Source organism: Corythoichthys intestinalis, chromosome 11 (genome assembly GCF_030265065.1).
Source record: "Corythoichthys intestinalis isolate RoL2023-P3 chromosome 11, ASM3026506v1, whole genome shotgun sequence".
In the NCBI taxonomy this organism is placed as follows: domain Eukaryota; kingdom Metazoa; phylum Chordata; class Actinopteri; order Syngnathiformes; family Syngnathidae; genus Corythoichthys; species Corythoichthys intestinalis.
In genome coordinates this window covers 6,120,735-6,141,409 of record NC_080405.1, presented here as the reverse complement: position 1 = coordinate 6,141,409, position 20,675 = coordinate 6,120,735, and the positions used below count along the sequence as shown (strand labels likewise).

Genomic DNA, 20,675 nt, shown 5'->3' with positions numbered 1-20,675 from the left:
TGAAGAACAGCGCCATGCACTGACAAACGTGTTTTTGCTCGCATTTCACAAAGCTAAACATGCACGTTCAATGAGCTCTTGTGAGGAGGACATCCCACTTTTACAAAGGCTTGGAGTTAATGTGGGAGCCGCATATGAATGCCCTTTATTTTGAATTAGTGCTTTTATGTTTATTTCTTTACATTTCACTTCAAAGTAATGGCACTTTTTTTGTGCCAGTTGATGTTAATCAAGCGTTAATTGTTTATATAATTAATTAAAGGTAATTGGCTCTAAGTAAAGCTTGTCATAATTTCATCGCATCAGGCGGGTCGGCTCTCAAGCTCAATGAGGACCAAGTCACATCTCCAGGTCCTCCTCTGAGAACCTGGGCAAAAAAAATATGTGCACCCCTGATTATAATAATGCTCATGTCATCATGAAAAATCTAGTTAGGTCAAAGGCAAATCTATGTTGAATCCACACCTATTTTTTTAACCTCCAGGTATTCAAAAACTGAATATACATTTAAAAATTATATATTATCGGTATCAGTTTTGAGGAGCAGGAAGTTATTGGTTTAAAAAAAAATGGATATCATGCACCCCTATAAATGACAGGACATTCTAATATGTAATCTTTCACTTGTGATTTTAAAAGTTGTCAGGGTGGGGTTTTAACATTACAGTAAAAGTTTCATTCCACCAACGTTCCTTCATTGTAGCTAGTAAAGGCAAAGCCTAATTAATGCTACAACAAAAAAATTTGAGAAATCAAGAAAGTCTCTGTCCAACCTAACTACAGGTGCTACCTGAAAAATTAATATCAAGTAAAAGTTATTTTTTTAAGCAGTAAGACCTGATCAGAAAAATACCCCCCAAAAAACATATATAGCTTATTGATTTGCATTTTATTCATCCACTTAATATGTCAAATTCACCTTTAGTTGTATTTTCTGCAATTCAAATTTAATTTCTCAGGATATTGTAGTTTTCGGAGTAGTATCTGTAATATTGTATACTTACAGAGTCCTTGTTTAACTTTTTTGCTCCTATGCTTCTTTGTGCGTCTTCCTCTAATTCTTTCCAAGTTTAATTGGTTGTGAGTTGGGATGCTGTGTTTTGGATATCCTAGATGGGGACAAAAAATATAATGAAAAGTGTGTTTCATTTCACCCAATGTCTAAACATATATCTTCAAAGCTGCATAAGTGTATAAATATACATGACAGCCTTAAGGCATGCAAAAAAAGTAGTAACGCCCAAAAACAATGCACTGAATGTAAGTATGGTCTGCAGGCCTGTAACTTAAATTGACAGTAGCAACCTTGATTGGTAACACCTGACTATGTGGCGCATAAAGCATATTACAAATGACGTGTCACTCTATATCAGGGGTCGCGTTAACCGAATATTTTCCGTCGTTGACCGGTTTTTTAAAATGGTGACGGAAAAAACTGAAGTCCATCCGTCATTTTGACAGGTTGCAATTCACACCCCAGACGACAGGGTGGCGGCGAGTGAGCATATTAATTAGCTATTGTCTTTCTTGATGCATTTCGTCGTTGGCCTTACTTGGAAAAATGTCAAGGCAACTGAGTGTTTGCCTAGCACGGCCAGACTGTTCTCCCTGTATTTTTCAAACACTGAGAGACAAGTCTGGGGCACAGCCTCTGGAGTAGGTACAAAATCAGTCGACAAATCAGATTTGTTTATTTGCGTGACGTGTTCTTCACGAGCAACGTCACTCTTGCGCGCCGAAAGTCGTCTCTAGAACAACACGGATGGCGAACGGGAGAGCCAAGAATATGTTTCAATCTGCGGTAAATTCAGTTTTAAATGAGCTAAAACACATCGACACGAATCATTGACAACAGTCTGTCTCGCGCTAGCCATGTCGAATAAACTCCGTACTCCTTGTATGTTTACTTCCGCGCGCAAGTCCCTCGTCCTGCCCTCGTCGCTTTGCTAACGTCATGTCTGCCCGTCGCTGATTGGTGCACTCCGCTGTCTGTTTGCCTCTTGTTAAGCTTGTTCGGACAGAATATTAATTAAAAATGAATGAAAACTAAATACTATTGAATATGTCATTATTATCATTTTAAAAATGTAAGTGACGGGTAAAAATAGATTATGACCGGATTTTTATGACACTGTCAGTCAAAATGACAGACAACGAAAAAGTCTAGCGCAACCTCTGCTCTATATAATTCCGTTTCATGTCCAACCTAACAACAACTACAGTATACAGCTCTAAAATTGATTGACTTGGCGAGTTTTCAATCTTTTACCTCCTTTTGTTTGCTCATCCCATTAATTCGTAGGTGTCAAACCAGTTCCACAAAGGGACAAGTGGGTGCTGGATTTGGTTCCAACAGATACCGTGGAAACAGTTTAACCAATGATTTTTCTGTTGAAACAAGCAGCACCTGACAACATTTAACTGATTACCCAAGTAAGAGATCAGATTGGTCAAAAGGTGTCCTCTTCATTGGTTGGAAAGAAAACCTGCACCCACTTGGCCCTTTATGGAGTCAGTTTGACACCAGTGCATTTGATAATGCTTGGCATGATAAGTGTGAGGTCCAAAAATCTAAGGAAAGGTGTGTCAAATAGGCATCGGTGTCACTCATTGGGGGAATGGAAGTCCAATATATAATGTATATATATGTATTTTCCAAATAAATATTTGACCATAAAAAAGCTGAATGCTGATGCTTAACACTGTTAGTGTATAAGTTTCAATGTTGTAAATGATAACATATAATCAGTGGTTGCATTTTTGTTTTGCTTTTTTACTTCATTTGTTGTGTTTGAACTTCAAGCCTAATTGACTTCAATCAGAACACTCATGAATGGCACCTGCAGGACTCTGACCATTTCAAACAGACTGAGGAATAAGCCAATGAAAATGAGAGACACCATTTGAGCCAATCAGAGGCCGACAGGGGCGGAACTATGGAATGACCATGGTTGACAAAAGGCACAGGTCAGATGGCACAAGGGGAAAAAAAGGCAAAAGGAAAGGGCCAAGGCAAGAGGAGAAGCAGTAACGGAGCAGTACTTCCTTGTAAGTCCAATAGTCTCACAGTTGTAAGACTTGTTTTGGCCAATGTCCGTGGGGAACGGGAAATTTTTGAAACCCAAAAAGCCTCTTCCTGGTGCGGCAACAAAAACCGGCAGCACATTTGGCTGGCGTCATGCAAAAAATAAACTAATTGATAAACAATTCGAATGAATCCGCGAAATCAGCTGAATCCAGTCCATCTGCATGCTATATATAATATAAAGCAATGCTGTATTGAGATGCTGACCAGGGTGACGTTACATTCGCATTCGTCCTCAATCCAGGAAGTCACTCATTTTCATGGCGGGGGATTCAAAACATTGAAAATATAAATCAATCGCTTCCACACATGAATTAAGCATGCTTTTTGATGTCATTGGCACAGTGTGACAATATCTCGATTTTTGCAACCCGATGTGTTATCAATACGCTCCCGCCAGGTATTGATACTTTTATTTGACTCACTGGCCATACTATGGAGTATGGATGCTATAAATTGCTCAATGTTTGTTGAGCAATTCTTTGGCGGTCCGCTGGGGATGCTCATGGTGGCGATGAAGTGCGCGTAAGCTGTCCAGAGAAGAAGATACCCGACTCGGGTTGTGTTCGTGAGGTGATGTTGTAGGGCTAGTTCGTGGTAAGGACTAACCGTAACCAGGATGGTGTGCCGGTCAGAGCAGAGGAATAAAGGCGATTAGAATCCACTGCTGATTTAGAATGGCTTTAATTTGCCTTATATTGTCCTGAATTCCTTGATGTACAAAAATTAGGAATTCTAATTCCACAGGGCATGAAGTATGAAACCAGGTATAAAACCAGTATGCTAATAATACAAGAAAAGGAATAAACTCAATTAGGCTACTTTCATACATTTCAAGCCGTTTAATGGAAAAGCTTCGGTCGACCCAGTCGCCAGATCCATATTTGATGCCCAAACCGATGTTTCCTCCCGTCCGGTCCCGTGCGTCAGAGCTCGTCCTGAGACCACAAAATTTCCAATCATACTCCAGTTTATGTCATGATGAGGAGTTGGGTACCCAAAACCGGCACCGGCCCGAATATAAACTGACATTTCGTCAACTGAGCGTCACCGTTGTCACGATTGTAAAATGAAATTTGATCGACAACGGGCCGTGTGTGCCGAAAAATAGCTGCCCCACGTGAAATGTTCCCCCTGCCGGGAGCGCTTATTTATAACGCTTTATTGATGTGAAAACATCAAATGTTTTCATGGACGCATTACAGTAATGGATTTACGACTGCAAGATCGGTTTTAAATAATTAAATTACACAAAATATTAGTAATGTATTTTAGTAACAAATCAAGGACTGGGCCACAAAACCATCTGTGAACAGAAATTAGTCTACAGGTTTTCACGACCATATCCCAATTACAATCGCACAGGTATGACATTTATTAGTCCAAGCAGAGTAAAATAATGCATATTAACGGTACAAGACAGTCATTTCCGTGTGGGCGCTCCCGTCAGGGGGGACATTTCATGCAGGGCAGGGGCTGACTGCGACTAAAAAGCAGCCCTGGATTTTGACTCAGCCCAGCCCACAAGAATCGCTGTACACAGACCCTCTAGGGGGGTCCGGGGGCATGCCCCCCCCGGGAGAATTAAAAAAAATATTTTATTGTAAAATGCATCAATTTCGTTCACTTTGAGAGAAAAATGAAGAAAATGTGTCTAGACTGTGACTGTCTGACTTGGGGCGCTCAAAGTACTGCAAAGCTTAACTGGAGTTGGATTCATCTTCTGCCCTAGCTCTATAATCACCCTGAATAAACAAATAAAAGAATTTATTTTTTAAAGCAAGTTTTATGTCTCCAATTGATTATAATAACACCTATCCTCTGTGTCTATAAAATTACTTCAGTGTTCATGCCATAATTAATCTTGCCACACAAATAATAAATTTCAGTGAAAATACAATAAACATTTCAAGACAAATCCTGTATACATAACCTTCTTTGGAAAGTATTAACCAGAAAACAAAACGATATATAAACGATTAAAAATATATCAATTTAACTACCTAAACAACTTTAAGTAAAACCATTCATTTTATTAATATTTTGTTATATTTCTTCTGAATTAATATTGCTGCTGCGTGTGCATACGTTGTTTTACAGCTAAAATGTTTTTGCTGGCACTAGCCCTTTAATTGCCATTTATTTCATTTAAATTGTAGCTACCTGGTGAATAACAATTGCCAATATACCTAGCAAGTAACGCTCTTCATTCCATCTCAGCCCTGTGGCAACTAGAAAGTCCGCCAAAGCTCTTATCGCTCTATCCCGCCCCTCCGTGGGCCACAAGTCTTTCAGCCAGGCGCATTGCTGCCACCTGTCGGATTGGAAGCGGACTGTAGATATTCATATAGAGGTGATAAAAACAGTGATGTATGTATGGCGGCCGCCAGAGCAACGGCCGTTCTGTGATCCTCCAGAAGCTACAGATTACCAGTCCGCCCCTGACGCAGGGTGGCTATTTTTTGGCACAACATCTGTTGTTGTACTCAACTTCTTGCTGCGCGACCGTGGCGACGAGCTTCGTAGTCTCCGTCTGATGATATCTGCGATCGTGTTGGCATCATATTGATGTTTTTGCCGCTGTCTAATGGCTGTCGACACAAACGCATCATGGACCGAGATAAACAAACCGTGCTGCTTCGAGATTTGCCCTTTTAACAATGGGCACACAGCAACTACTAAAAAAACAGTTTATCTTCTCTGTTACTGCAACCAACTGCCACACATCCCTTCACCATTTTGATTAATCAATGTAATGATTGTCAGGAAGGTTTTTGGGTTCGTTTACTAGGCGGTGATTCCTTAGACAAGCAGAAAAACACCTGCTAATAGGAGGAATGTACATAGCGGTAATATGTAAACACGATGAGCTGACGGACAATATGGCGACACCAGTCGGGGGGCGGAGTTGTGACGTCACGTGATTGGGGTCTATATCCAACACAAGCATAAACAGGCATTGTGCGATAGCGACACCTTAATGCAATAATAATAGGAAGAGGGCTGAGCCTTTATTACAGGTTGAAAAACAAAAGTTGAGAATGGCGGAAGAAAAAAAGTTAGGAAAAAATAAGTTAAAAGGTGGACCAGCATCCTACAAATCACAAGTGTGGGCACACTTTGGATTTTACACCAATAAGGAAGGAACAAAGCTGGACAAGGACATTGCTGTGTGCAACAATTGTTTAACGACAATCAGGTACACTGGAAACACAACGAATATGCACAGCCACTTGCAGCGGCATCACCCTGATTTAGTGATAGACCCTACTCACCTACGTCACAAAATGACGTGTCGCTGTATCCGGCCGCCATATTGTCCGTATTTTTTAGACTTATTCTCATTGTTTTCAATTAGTCGTGCAAGTTATAGAGCAATTCATGGAAGCCCCGGTGTTATCTGACGCTGTAAACTCATTGGATGCGTCGCATAAAAGGCGTTATGTGGAAAAGCTTCAGTTTATCCATTCGCCAGATCCATATTTGATGCCTAAATCGATGTTTTTCGACCCGCTGTCTTCACCGTCTTTGCCTGACATCTGCTAGCTACCCTGATATTTACAACTATCTTGTCCAAACAAAAACAGCCTATTCTCACGAAAGTATGAAAAACTTTAGAGCTTGGAGGCTTATAAATACTTCGTTGCTGGTTGGGTGAAACAGGTCCTCGTCCACGAAAATTCGGCAGGAATCTATCTTGTGCTCGGGAAGGTGAGTTACAAAATTTTCAATTCAAAATCTTTTGTTCTTGCTAACATCCACTGTCAAGTCTAATGTATTTCATGTCATTTGTCAATGGAGCTAGGGCTTTTAATGTTTATATGGTTTAGCGATAGCACTCTCACTACATACATATATAATATGTAATAGATATGAAGTGCGATAGCACTACTCCAGATTGTCCCTAGTTGAATTTATTTTTTGGCTTTTGACCTCAATAGTGAAATTCTAAATTAATTGTATGACAACTGTCTTATTATCCCCTTATAATTATATATTTTCGGGTAGTTCATTCACAACGTCTGAGTGTATGTTGTCGGCGATTAGCCTAGCAATGATCTTAATTGTGGTTGTCAGCCCAAAACCCTCTAAATATATATTAAATGCATCTTACCAGATATAAAATGACTACTACATAATCTGTGGTAGTCGTTTGGAGACCAGTTTTCTCGTCGAATTGCAGCAGTCCATCTCGCTCTCCTCTCCGGGTCTCTCGGAATACGGTAAAACTTCGAGTCTCTCCGTCTATCTTCTCTGTTTTTGCAACCGACCGCCACACACGACTTCACCATTTTGATTATTAATGTTAACGAGCAGAAAAACACGCCATAATAGGAGGAATTTACGAAGCGCTAATACATTAACATGACGAGTATACGGACAACATGGCGCAGGGGTGTGGCTGTGACATCACGTGAGTAGGGTCTATAACCCGCCTTCTGGTCAGACCAGCGTGGGGGCTTTACTTTAGGCAAAACTCCCTTTCAATTCTCGAGGGCAAAGGCGATCACGCACGGCATATCAATGTATACTTGCAAGACTCTACGGCCACACAGCGTTGTCGAAAATGAAGGCTTTCGCTCTTTTACGCACTCTTGAGCACCGCTATGAAATTCCCAGTCGGAAACATTTCACCGAAAAACTATTACAGCTTTGTACGACAGGACTAGGGCTAAAGTTATGAATGCCCTCAAATCAGTAGAAAGATTAGGTCTTATTTGCGATGGCTGGACCTCCAGGGCGACAGTGTCTTTCATTACGATCACTGCGCATTTCATATGTGCTTCAAACCCGTGAAATGCACAAAACACACACTGGCGCCCACATTGCAGAAATATTGACGTGAGCTGCGGACAAGTGGAAATAGACTCGAAAAGCCCTGTCATTGTGACAGATAATGCCTGTAATATGACTGTGGCAATGGATCTAACTGGTTTCCAGCATGTACGGTGTTTTGCCCACGTACTAAATCTCACATCACAACATGCTCTGAAGGTACCAACAGCTGCCAGACTTTTTGCCAAAATTAGAAAGAGCTCAAACTATCACAGGAGCACAGTAGGCGCAAATGCACTCAAGAAGAACCAAACACTCCTTGGCTTGCCCCCTCACAAGTTTATCACGGACAAGCCTGTAAGCTGGAATAGCGCCTACGAAATGGTCACCAGATTTCTTAAGCAAAACAACCTGCCATCATTGGTTGGATATAATAAATTATTACAAGGGAGGATTTCGATAGAGTGAGAGGGCAGAAGAGAGGAAAAGTGATTTGGTGTTGTGACTGTAACGCATATCGCAGTGTCCGTATTTTTACTCCCCCACAAACAGGACAGCAATAGAACATTTTTGGAGGAGAATCTGGTGTGCCCAATAATGGTAGTAGGAAGAGGTAAAATAGTACAATAAACACAGAAAGTACATTGGATTTAACAATTTTATCGGCTGAAATGGCTGGGATATGCGGGTGGAAAATATTCAAAGAGACAACACTAGGGATAGATCACTATTCTGTAGTTGGCAAGAGGAATTGACCCAAGTGAGACTAGTGAGGAAAGACCAATAAAATTAGCCAAAGCAGACTGAGAAGAGTTCAGGGTTAAGAGTGAGGACAGGTGTAGTAGGACACGAAGGAAAACTCTCAATAAGAGTACCGTGGTGGAGTTGTGGGGACCCTTTATTATGACATAATTCACCCACCGAACTTGTGTGTGGGAGATGTTGTGCGTCACAGTCACGTGACACAGACACTTGAGAGCCGTGTGCGTTCCGGCTGAGTTAGCAGAGTTCATAGCGAGTGACAAGAGACACGAGCCGCCGAGCACGGCATATAGACTCCATCCAACGTCTTACCGCTACACTGGTGACCCCGACGAGCCTCGCTGAAGTTTCAGAGGCACTTTTGAACATTTTTTTGCAATGGCGGACTCTGGCTTTCTTGAGCTTCCGAAGTTCAATGAGTCTTCTGCGGCCGCGTGGTTCGCTAACGCGGAGGAGCAGTTCGTCCTCATGGTGTTTCCGTCGACGCCGCTGCGCCCGTCCCTGGCTTTCCCGGCTGAGGCGCCATGGCGCCCGCCTGCGGCCTACTCGACGACGGTGCGCCCGCCTGCGGCCTACTCGACGACGGTACGCCCGCCTGCGGCTTACTCGACGATGCCCCGTCCGCCTCGGGCCTACTCGACGACGCCCCGTCCGGCCCTGGTCTACTCGACGGCGTCCCGTCCGGCACTGGTCTACTCGACGGCGTCCCGTCCGGCCCTGGTCTTCTCGTCGACACTGCGCCTGCTCTTGGCCTTCCTCACGGCGTCATTCCTGTGCCTGCGTCTTTGGCCACTGCTGACGTCGCTCCAGCACCTGCGCCTCTGGAAGTCTCCGAGGTCTCCACTCTTCCGGCGCCGCTGGACGCCACCGCCACTGACCTCGCTTCTGCGCCTCCGGGAGTCTCCGAGGTCAGTCCTCAGCCTACGCTGCTGGCCATCGCCGCTAGCCTTGCTGCTGTGCCGGCGCCTCCGGAAGTCTCCGTGGTTGCTCATTGGCCAGCGCCAGTGTACGCCGCCCCCGACGTCTCTCCTCGTCCACCGCCTTTGGACAACGATGGCGTCGCTCCGGTTTCGGCGTTTCCCCAGCTCCTGCTACGACCGGTCGACTTGGTTCGTCTCGCCTGTCGCCCTTGTCCACGGCCGGGCGACTCCGACCGCCACGCCGGTCGCCCTCGTTTCCGGCCTCGACCGGTCGATTCCGCCCGTCATCCTCGTCTGCAGCCTCGACCGGGTGGTGCTGCTCGTCGCACGTCTCGACCTCTTCCTCGACCGCTGCTGAGCAACACGTGCCGCCTCTCTCGGCGTCCGCTTCTCCGGCCTCGCCTGGGCGGTGCTGCACGGCGCGCTCCTCGTCATGGGCATCCTGGGCGTCCTCCAGATTGTTCTGCTTGGGTGTCCCGAATCTGGCATCCGGGACGGCCGCCTGACTGTCCGTTCGGTCATCTTGCACAGTCGCCCCGGCCGCGCGACCTGACCGTTCCGTTCAGTTGTTTCGGGTCGTGTCTGGTATCCTGTGGGGGTGAATTCTGGGGGGACCTGTGTGGTGACCCTTTATTATGACATAATTCACCCACCGAACTTGTGTGTGGGAGATGTTGTGCGTCACAGTCACGTGACACAGACACTTGAGAGCCGTGTGCGTTCCGGCTGAGTTAGCAGAGTTCATAGCGAGTGACAAGAGACACATGAGCCGCCGAGCACGGCATATAGACTCCATCCAACGTCTTACCGCTACAGAGTGACGAGTGTAGTAAGCGAGCAATCAAAGAAAGGAACAGAGCATTTAGGCTCTTCAAAAGGCATCACACAATAGAGACATTCAGTTAACATAAGACAAAGAAAGTGGTACGAATAAGCATAGCAAAACGAGTATATTGGAAAAATTATTGTAATAAAATTGGGAGAAAAACTCAGTTATCAGAAGTATGGGGAATGCTACGGAGAATGAATGGAAATAAAAGTGGCACCATATCACCGGTGTTACAGTAGGGAAACAAAATGGTAGTGGGAGCAGAAAGGGCAGAATTACAAGCGAAAACATTCACAGTATAGAAAATCGGACACAAAAAGCCAGAGCAAGTAGGGAGAAGACTTTTGGACAGTGTCCAGAAATTAAAAACAGAAGAATATTAACAAATGAGGACATCGATGTGCCATTCAGCATGTATGAGTTAAAAAGAATAGTAGTGAACGTGAAGCACAGATATACATCACCAGAGAAAGATGGAGTGTTATATGTTGGCACATATGAGTGACCGAGGAATGGGGGTGGTCGTGAAGCTGTTTAAAGGGTATGACAACACCTGGGGAAATGCTAATATTCCATCATTTATCCATAAAACGCATGCCTTTTGGATTCATATCATGCCACTTCGTGTAATTACACACATCGCAACACCAAGAAAATGATAGAAATTTGAATCGATTGTCAAGCTAAAAGGACCCGCCCACGAGATCCCGGAAATCTAGCATATTGTGTGCGTGACGTCACTTCAAGGAAACAACCGGCTCAGTGCTTAGTACTGAATGGCGACGATGATAGCGGACAATTTTGTTTCTAGTTGCAGCGACGAATCCGACGTAACGAGCATTCTTTAGGCCTTGGGGTGGACCCTGAAAAAGTGCCTAGAAAATGAGTTTCGTTCCACTTTCTGGGCACTACTTGTTCAATGCATTTTTTGATAGATAATACCCTTCTGAACTTTGGGTTAAAAGTTCACCCAACGTTTCCCTGCACCAATTTTGTCAAAAGCCAGGAATATATACATAGGGAAATAACAAAAAACGAAAATCTGGTGCTGCCATTTCTGGGTGTAAAATGTCTTACATTAAATTTGGCAACACAAAATCTTTCTCAAATGTCATACATACATGTACCTAATATCAGAAACAAGTATTGGTGGTTTAGTATACTCATATGTGAATTTAGATCATTAAATGTAGCAAATCTGTGCAAAAAAATCACTTCAACTAGAGGTGACACCAGCACATGAAGCAGATATGTTACATTTATCTAAAAGCTTATGTTTTATATATGAAAACAATTCACAACCTACTATGTAATGAAAGGTACACAAGAAGCAGCACACATTGGCCAAAAATGGCTGAAAATCCTACCATGCACCTCATAACTGGAACAAGGCAAAATGGACTGGATGAAAATAAATGCATTAAGAGCCCAGATAATTGTAACAAAGAGTATTTATTAAAGTGTCAGATTATGTCACAGCATGTCACTTACACCCCCACCCCTGCCTCACACAAAAAAAAATATATATATTTACATATCAAATGTGCATTCACAATAAAACCATGGCACTTCATTGGAACATCCATCTTTTTTGGCAGTCAAATTGAACAAAGGTCTATGTTTTGGGAAAAGGCAATACAGACATTTTTTTGTTTTAAAAGGGTTAAAATGGAGAGTACCATGTTGATAATGAATCAAAACTTAGGACAGATTTTACATGGTGGGTGATTACTCATCAATATCACTATCATCAGTGTCATTATCCCATGTGCCTCTTTCTGTTTCCTTTGAAATATTTTCACAGTTCTGGCAGTGGCATAAATCTGTACAAGACATTTTTGCAGACAAGCATGCAAGCAAACATCTTTCAGTCTCACACTTGCTTATCTTGCAACCACAGTGGACTACCTGTAGCACACTATCTGGGGCATGATTTCTAGTCATCCATTTTACTGTTAATTCACCATCCTCAATGTCCCATCCATTGCCAATTGGTGAAGGGGCACACATCATACCAGTCAGAGAATGTTGCATTACTGCTGCTTGGTAATTTGCCCTTTTGCTGTGTTGGAAGAGAGCATCACTTGTTGGAGGAATGGTCAGTTCTGGCAAAGCTGACGATGCCATACAGAATGCCTTGTATCTTGCATAGTTGACATTTTTGGCAGTTGACTGGCCATATAGATGGCACATATATTTGCTCAATGCCTCAAATGTAGACCGGTCAAGGTTAAAACTACTACTTAGATATGTAAACGCAGTCAGGTATTCTACTTGCTGACAAGCAAGAGAAAAGGTCTTTGTTTTGCCCTTGCCATGAAAGGCCCTGGCCGAGTCACAACCTGTGAATGTATGGATGCCAAAGAGGGCTGAACAAACACTTGGGCCCAGAGCTGGTTTTCCAACCTGATGTTGTGCTACCCATTTTTTCAGTGTCACTTTCTTGGCTTACCTCAGTAGATTCGGTAGCTGATGTACCCGATGACTGAGGTATCCTGTCTAAAAGTTTGTCTGTTGTTGATAATGTCTCAAAAAAAAACAAAAAAAACATTTCAGACATGTTGCGCTGGAAAGGGGTGTGAAAAACCAACTGGAGGAAATCGCGCTTCAATCTTCTTTTCAGCAAAACCTACCTGAAACAAAGTTAAAGGGAAAGATGAGCACAAGACACACATATTCACATCACACACACCCACATTCACTCTTGCACTTATATCTCTCATTCACACAAATACACCAAAGAGAACAAAATTAAACATTCTCTCAAAGCCTTTTTTATTAGAGACTAAATTTATATAAAAAAATTTTTAGTATGAAGATTTATATATTACTTTTAGTCTGAAGCATCAAGATCCTCATGGTTCTTCACGGTGTTCACGAACAACCTTTTTAGCTTGTCCATTCTGAGCACTTCTTTGTCAACGATAATCCTTTGACGGACCACTTGTTCACAAAAGAGTTTGTAGCTCTCAGCATAGGGTTGTCTGAAACACACACATACTTTGGATGTGCAAAGAGTAACGCTTTCAATGCTTTGGCTAAAGGCAAGCAGAATACAAGTGGCATGTTGTTGACCAATGCTTTACCTTTGAAATGTGTAATTTTAGCAAAGTGTCAATGGAATAGTGCAATGTAATAACTCATAGTTCTTCGTCCCTCGTTGCAGTTTCTGCTGCTGTTGACTTGGTTAGGAACCTGGTGTAATCTCGGTAAGAGGATTTATGGTATCGCACCTCCATTGCAACACAGTCTTTGTCTTTGATATGTTGAAGGATTGAAGAGTCTTTCTTCATCTCTGCTGCCTGCAGCAAAGGGCCTTTACACAAAAAAGAATTATAATAAGTCACATCACCGCTTTTCACAGTATATGCACATCACGGATTTAAAAGTAAAGGGTTTGTTGAGGTTGGTGGGGAGTGGGGGGTGTAGCTGTGATCTATTATTGTGAGGGGCACAGCTAACCCGAGTTTGGTAACCACTGCTGGATTCACTCGATAAATCATTCAGCAGCTCGCGTGTTTACTAAACTATAGCCTTAAAAATTAACAACAAATTATTTTCAGTCCATTAATAAATATTGGTCATATTGTAAATAAAAATGGGCGCGTGTGTGTGAGGCACATACCTGCCGACAATGTCTCTGCTTTGGCGAGATGATCCCGCTGCCGTTTGCCTTCCGATCCCAAACGAGCATACTTTGACACTTTTTTACAAATGATGCAGATGGCTGGAAGGACAGGGCCAGCAGAAGCGATGGGCAAACCTGAACGGGAACGAAGTTTTTTTTCTGGGAGTTTCAGACGCTTCAGCAACTTCGCTAGTACTCGCAGGGGGTTCAGAATGGCTCGCGGCTGCAGATGGCTCTCCCCCAGCACGTGCGGATTTTTTCTCAGCCTTTAACAGTTTCTGTTTATCAGTAAAACGGCGGTAGCATGTAGTGTGGAATCCAGCGTCGCCAGGAATATTTTCAAAATCCATATCCACGCAATGTTTGTATATTCCTGCAAGATCCTTGTTAGCGCCGTGAAGACAAAGCCACTTTTTTAAGCAGGTTCTGTACGTGTTCCACCGTTGAAAAGTGAAGTCCAAGACGTCCTCATTCTTCGCGGAAAAAAGATGCATGTAGCATCGTTTATTTCCCACTTTCTGCGCTCTCTTTTTAACTTTTTTCTCCATTCGCTCGTCTTCGCTCTCCGATGTTGTAGTCGCCATTTTTGATATCTGGTTGTTATAGTGAGGAGAAAGCGGCTACCTGATTGGCTCATGTGACCAAAATCACACCACTCCCGACCTAATGGCACTACGCGCACACCAGAGATCAATGCGCCTCAACGCAAAATACTCCCGGGGTTTCAACACCGTGGACAAAAAATTGACACGTTTTCTGAGGGTGAACTCCACGGATTCTTACTTAGAACTAATAAATCTATTTTATGAAGAAAAAATTATTTAGTGCCCCTGGTAGCGGAGCGAAACTGAACGAAAAGGGAGGTGACCTGACGGCCTACTTCTAATGGTGATGAGGAGAGTTATGAACCTTTCTTTGGTGTTTTGGGTTATCAATTTGAGCCCAAACGAAAGCCAATGCAGCCGAATGAAAGGATCATTGAGGGGAGCAATCACACTGATGAAACAGCGAATGGTTTGTTTTGCATTTCTTTTTGTGAAGCTGATACACCATGACCGCAAAATAATGTAATGTATAGAATAATTATCATTTATTGTGCAATCATAGGTTTTCGCTCTGCCAACAGACACATATTAACCCTTGAGAGTCGAAGGACGCGCCGGCGCGTCTTCAGCGCACGTCGTCTTTGAAGCGCCCTCACGTTTTAATCATGTCACCCACATGCCGTTGGTTGGTCTCGTTTTAAAGTGCGGAAGTTGGGGTTTACTCTCGTTATTATTTGAAGTCAATCGACCAACTAAAACGTGAGCTATTGTCATTTAAGTTTTATAGTTTTATTGTCCTCTCAAAAAAACATTAAAACGCTGCATGGATCATTTGTTTATGTCTATATTTCCATCATTTCTTGTCCTTTTTCAAAACGGAAGCTCCATGAAAAAAACACAAATCAAACGAACCCTTTTGAAGTCACAGTGGAGGCACAAAATGCGTTTCTTAAATAAATATAACTGCCGTGCGAGGTTCCACCGAACGAGAGGGAGGAGAGTTCTGGAGCAGCGAGGTGGGGAGCGACGGCCGTTTGGATCTCGCAAGCGAGTTTGTGTGACTGAGAATGAACGGAAAACTAAATTTAGCGCAAGCAATTGTGCTTTTTGAACAACTTGAGGAAGAGGATGGTCCAAATTCGTCGTCATCGTCTTCTTCGGAAGAGTCTTCGAGTGAAGACAGCGACGGATTTGAACACGTGGGTGACGCCATCGACGAGCAGAGGTTAGCCAACTCACTTTTTTTTTTTTTTTTTTTATGCTGAAAGTTTCTTTTGAAAGTTTCTTTTGATATTGCAAGACAAAGTTAATTTTGATGCAATATAAGTGTGTGTTTGTGTATATAATAATAAAATGTGCATATCAGATCAGTCGTACGTGCTCTGTGTGTATCCCAGGCAGGAATTTATAATTTGTGGTGTTCTTCTTTCTATATGAAGATTAGGGATGTAGCACATATTCAGCTATGGTATTCTTTCTATTGTCATGCATATAGATGTCCATTATTATTTATTGCTGTATATATTTTTATTTTATACTTTATTATTTTCATAAATACTGACTTTTTTTTCATGTACATTTATAGTGACAATGAAAAATCTGCATTCACTGCCCGAATTGAAAGAGGACGAGGTAGAAGGCGTCATCACAGAAATGCGATGAGATGTCAGCGGAGGAGAGGCTGGAGAAGTCAGCGCGGCAGAAGCCGATCACCACTGGCTCAGCCTGCACCTGTGCCATGGAGCACAGAACAAGACCCAGACACTGCCCCACAGTGCAGCCGGTTCACACCCCGGAGACCACCAGGACCTCAGGTGAATCAGGACCATGCATACACCCCAAAAGAACTTTTTGACCTGTTTTTCACCTCATCAACCATGATGAATTTATGCAAACACACAAACCAGTATGGCAGAGTCCGAAAAGAGACTGGGAAAAAGTTTGTGTGGACTAGGCCTGAACGATATATCGTTTAAACATCGCCATCGCGATGTGCGCATGCGCAATAGTCCCATCGCAAGGACGTGCGATAGTTTTTTCATTTCATTTTTTAAAATCCACAAACGTTTGTTTTGAGGAAGGAGAGCGCACAGCCTCTCATCTCATTCCCTCCAACTCGCAGTCATCGGCTCCTCCCCCTCCCCTGCTACAGCGGAGTGGAGGGAAGAGGGGCCGAACAGCAGAGCGGAGGGAGGAGGGGCCGTTTTCAAAGTGAAAGCAAGCAACACGTTGAATAGGGAAGACTGTCTCCAAAAGGAGTTTTGGAAGTATTTTGGTTATCGACAAGAATATAAGGAACAAAAAACAGCCCTGTTGACAGTGCCTCGCCATGGTTGCCTCAACAAGAAGTAATCCGTCGAACATGTGGGACCATTTAAAACGCAGGTATCTATGCATTCCTGCTACGAGCTTCCCATCAGAGGCTTTTTAGTACAGGTGGGAACATTGTTACGTGCCAATGTTGTTGTCTCAAGCCTGCAATGGTGGATAAACTAGTAGTCTTGGCCAAAAACCTATGAGACCCAGTTGAGAATTGCTGAGCAAGGAAGGTGGACGATATGCAGACAAATACATAACACAGCTGCAGGAATGTCTTTTCTTTTTATTCATGTGACAGCTATCAGGAAGGCAGGAAATTTGGGAGTTAAAATGGTTCTGTTATTCATCAGTTATTTGCTGTTATTCAGTTCAATTGAGTTTCTGTTTCTTTTATATTTAAATTAATTGTAAATCGTATTTTTCAAATAACTATAGTACAGCTGCACATAAAGTTTTGATACTTAATATTTTTTAAATATTTTTACAACTTTGTTGCAGTTTTGCAGTTTCATATTGTTATATGTTGTGTAAACAACTCAGGGGACTAATGCACTTGCACTTTTGTTTGACAGATTTAATATTTAAGTTCAAATATGTTGACAACTTTATTGTTTTACTGAGGTTTTTATTTATTGTTATAGTTTGTGAACAACTCTTATTTGTCATATTTAATATTTTTGTTCAACTATGTTTACAACTTTGTTGTTATTTTACAGAAGTTTTTATTTATTGTTATATTTTGTCAAAAACTTAGGGGACGAATGCACCTGCTCTTTTATTTGTCATTTAATGTATTTGCTGCTGTTGAAGTGTCAAATATTGTGTTCAATAAATTATCTATTTTGTGCAGACATTGCTTCCTGGATCCCTTCATAATAATACAGCAATCTTAATCATTCACAAATGAAACGGTATTATATGAATACACTGTGGTCACGGTGTGTCATGCAAAGTATTTCCAAACAGCTATTCAAGTCATCTAGTGAAAATTTCTTAAAAAAAAAAAAAAAATTGTATATATATATATATATATATTTTTTTTTTACTATCGCAATATAACATCGCAATATATTGCACACCTCAAAAAAAATCGCAACAATAGTTTTTTCCAATATCGTTCAGGCCTAGTGTGGACAGACACTACAGTGGACTCCTCTTGTACATGTCTTTGGTTTCACTTCCAACTGTGCAAGATTATTGGAAGGCAAGGAATATTTTGTCTGTGTCGCTGCCACCAAAGGTCATGAGCAGGGACAGGTTCAGGGCCTTATTTTGGAACCTTCATCTGAGTGATCCTGAAAAGGACAAGGAAAATGAAATAAAAAAGGGAACAGCTGACTATGACAAGCTCTTTAGAATCAGGGCCCTACTTGATGACATTTCAATGACGTGCCAGGCTAACTACCACCCTCACAAAGAGTTAACAGTTGATGAAAGGATGGTGGCAACAAAAGCCAAAACAGGAATAACCCAATACATGAAAGCAAAGCCCACTAAATGGGGCATAAAACTTTTTGTCTTGGCTGATTCTCATAATGGATACACAATCTGTTTCAATATATACCTGGGCAAAGGTGGCAGTATAAGGAAGCATGGCCTCTCTTACGATGCAGTCATGAATCTCATCCAGCCAACGTACCTGGGAACTGGATACCATATTTATATGGATAATTTTTACACCAGTCCGAAGCTGTTTCAAGACCTGGTCAACATGAAATTTGGTGCCTGCGGCACATACCGGGAGAACAGGAAGGGTTGTCCCACGGGACGAGCAAACGGCCTGACCAAGAAATCTGACCGGGGTTCCATACGGTGGATCAGGGACGGAGACCTGCTCTTTATAAATTGGATGGACACTAGAGTTGTTTCGCTGTGCTCTACAGTGCACAAAGCTTATTCGGGTGAGACTATAAAAAGGAAGGCAAAAACGAATGGAAAGTGGTCTGTGAGGGAGATTCCATGCCCCACTGCCGTTATCCAATACAACAAACATATGGGTGGAGTTGACCGTTCGGACCAGCTGATCCACTACTACTCGGCGCAGCGCAAAACCAGACGGTGGTACAAAACTTTATTTCTGCACCTGCTGGACATTGTTGCAACAAACGCGTACCTGCTGCACACGGAACTCTGCAAAATGCGACAAGTGACATCACTTTCCCACAAAGACTTTGTGGTTGAGCTGATTGCCCAGCTGTGTAGAGTCGAGGCCTCAACTAAGCCAAAGCAGCAATGCACAATCCATGTGCCAGTCACCATCTGTGACAGGGCAGAAGGGAGAAGCAAAGCAACTCAAGGCCGGAGGAAATGCCAGCAGTGTCCAAAGGGTGGAAAGAGGACCGACACCCCATGGAAGTGTGGGCTGTGTGATGTAGCCCTGTGTGTAATTCCAGGACGAAACTGCTTTTCGGAGTGGCATGCCTGAAGAAAATTTAACTTGTTTAATGTAAATATTTTTGAAAATACTTTTTTTCCCCCCAATGTTATATATTTTTTTCCCCACAATCAGTCTTCTCAATTTGTGTATATACATGTGTGTTCAAGAAGCTTGATTGTGTGTACATAGTTTTCATCAGGTGATGGGCCGCAATACCTAAACTCATAAAGAGATGGCCTCTAAACACTTTTTGTGTTAGATGGTATATATTTTTTTCACTCTTCACTGTTTGGTCTGCTGTAAATAACCTGTTTTGACTAGAGCATGTATAAATGCAAAAAACGCCTATGGCTATACCTGTTGTTTATGTTGAATTGTCAAATATAAGACTATTTATTCTAAAATTTTTTGGTTGAATGTTCATCCTAACATGTTGAATAAATATTATAAAGTTTCAAAACGGTTCGTTACGCATGTTTGGTTGTCAATTGGACATCAATATTAAAAATTTTGACAAAACGATTTTGGAATTTTTGGTCTTTTTGGGCCCAAAATGATGATTTATAATTGGTCAGTGAAGGAAACAACAGTTTGGACATGAAGTTCAAGGTGTCACAAAAAAAGGGACCAAACCAGGCCATCGTAAACAATTCTTTCTTTGAAATATAAAGGCAACTTCAAAGGCATGCAAAATCGGACAAAATAGGCCCAGACCTTAAAGGGTTAATGAGGTTCGAGGATTTGTTCTATATATTTTACGAGCGATAATTTATACACGTGTCCAGTCCTATTTCCAATGCGTGATGTTTTTATTATAAAAGAGTACTCACTCTGGCCATTTCGAGCTTGGCTGCTCCGCTCCTTTGGTTAGCCTGGGGTGGTCTTATCAGAGCCAGTCGTCCTCTTTCTTGATATCGCGGGACATTTAGGTGGCTGCGCATGTATGGTGGCTGCTTTCATCAGCAATTTCTTAGCAAAACCTGATTTCATTTGTCCATAGTTCGAATAGCTTTCAGGTGTAAAATGCGCACCACACAAAACCGTGCCGGAGGCTGGGTCTGCAAAATTAGCCCTCTGAACACGGACGAACTTTACTCATTGTCTGCGTAGTCCAGCTCTTTTTCTCGCGTTTGGGAACTCATGGGTACTACATTGCGACAAATGGCTATTTGTAGACCACATAGCATGACAGGTTTGAACCATTTTAGCGATTTTTTGATAAAACACGAACGCAACTCTCTCGTCGATAAACAACGATTGCACCTGCCTCGACCTTTTGTTTCCTTGTTATGACGTCTCCGCCCCATTCGGCTGTTTCCGGAATACTTTCGGAAATGTTCGTAATTTTCGATAATTGCTCATGAATGCGATTTATTTATTTTTTGTTAATATTTGTTATCTTGCCACATAACGGTTCTATTGATATCTCACAGC

At 42.4% G+C, this 20,675-nt stretch overlaps 1 long non-coding RNA gene across 1 annotated transcript; it reads right to left on the bottom strand.

Annotated features, from left to right (window-relative positions):
* Positions 1-12,721: 12,721 nt before the first annotated feature.
* On the bottom strand, positions 12,722-13,605 carry LOC130924355 (uncharacterized). Its single transcript, XR_009064861.1, has 3 exons — positions 13,459-13,605; positions 13,204-13,356; positions 12,722-13,005 (listed from the first exon to the last, which is right to left on the bottom strand). It is a non-coding gene; the product is annotated as an uncharacterized LOC130924355 (long non-coding RNA).
* Between the last annotated feature and the right edge of the window lie 7,070 nt (positions 13,606-20,675).